Source organism: Pollachius pollachius (genome assembly GCF_949987615.1).
Source record: "Pollachius pollachius genome assembly, chromosome: 6".
Taxonomy (NCBI): Eukaryota; Metazoa; Chordata; class Actinopteri; order Gadiformes; family Gadidae; genus Pollachius; species Pollachius pollachius.
The window spans coordinates 1686910-1688197 of record NC_136939.1 but is presented as its reverse complement, the minus strand read 5'-3'; positions in this window follow the sequence as shown (position 1 = coordinate 1688197).

Below are 1288 nucleotides of genomic sequence, written 5' to 3'. Positions count from 1 at the left end.
GCGTGCGGCCACGCGTGCACGCGAGGCTCTGTACATTAGCGTCACGCTCTCTCTTGACAGGTTTCACGAAAAATTGCAAAAGCACATGCAGACATACTTTCAGATGCGGAAACTAATGGATTCCTATGCATTCCGGAAAATTCCGTTGAAAATATCCTCCAAGGACAAAAGCAAGAGGAAAGATACACACGACCACAAACACACTTCCCCCCCGTCCCTACTTCCTTGCTTGTTTCCTTTCTCCTCTCCCCTCCCTCCTCCTCGCCCTGCTCTCCCTTCTCTCTCCCCTCTCACTCCTCTCCTCTCCTTTCTCCTCTTCCCTCTCTCCTCTCCCCTCTCTCTCCTCTCTCCTTTCTCCTCTTCCCTCTCTCCTCTCCCCTCTCTCTCCTCTCTCCTTTCTCCCCTCTCCTCTCTCTCCTCTCTCCTGTCTCCTTTCTCCCCTCTCCCTCTCTCTCCTCTCTCCTGTCTCCTTTCTCCCCTCTCTCCCTCTCCCCTCTCTCCCCTCTCTCCTCTCTCCTCCTCTCTCCTCTCTCCTCTCTCCTCTCTCTCCTCTCTCCTCTCTCCCCTCTCTCCCTCTCCCCTCTCTCCCCTCTCTCCTCCTCTCTCCTCTCTCCTCTCTCCTCTCTCCTCTCTCCCCTCTCTCCCTCTCTCTCCTCTCTCCCCTCTCTCTCCTCTCTCCCTCTCCCCTCTCTGCTCCTCTGTCCTCTCTATCTCCTCCCCCCTCTCTCTCTCGCTCTCTGAGGGAAACTTACTATCTCGTTGAATCTCCCAGACATCCCAAGGCTATTTTTAATAGCCCCACTTTTTTTTTTTTCTCTTATTAAACAAAGAAGAGCAAATACATCCAGAGGAGAGATAAGGCGTTCCGCTGCGCTGTGAGCTGATTGGCTGGAGGGAGGACAGGGCCGAGCCCACTGGAGGGCCCGGAGATAAGATATAATGAGGGAGGGAGAGGTTCGGTTCAGGGTGCAACGTCCTTTATATTCATCTGACCCTCGGCTCCCCCCCTCGCTACACAGCCCCCATCTGCATCATGCACGCCAACACACACACACACACGCACGCACGCAAAGACACACACATATGCACATACACACGCACACACACACGCACACATACAGGCAAACACACACACACACATGATTGTCCTCACACAAAGATGAGGATTATAAACTCAACCTTTCCACCAAGGTTAAAATTCATTGTTTTTTTGGTATCCAAATAGTTGAATTGTTGAATAATGTGTCGGATACCGTCCTTAAGGAGCAGGTAGGGGTTAGAGGTTGTC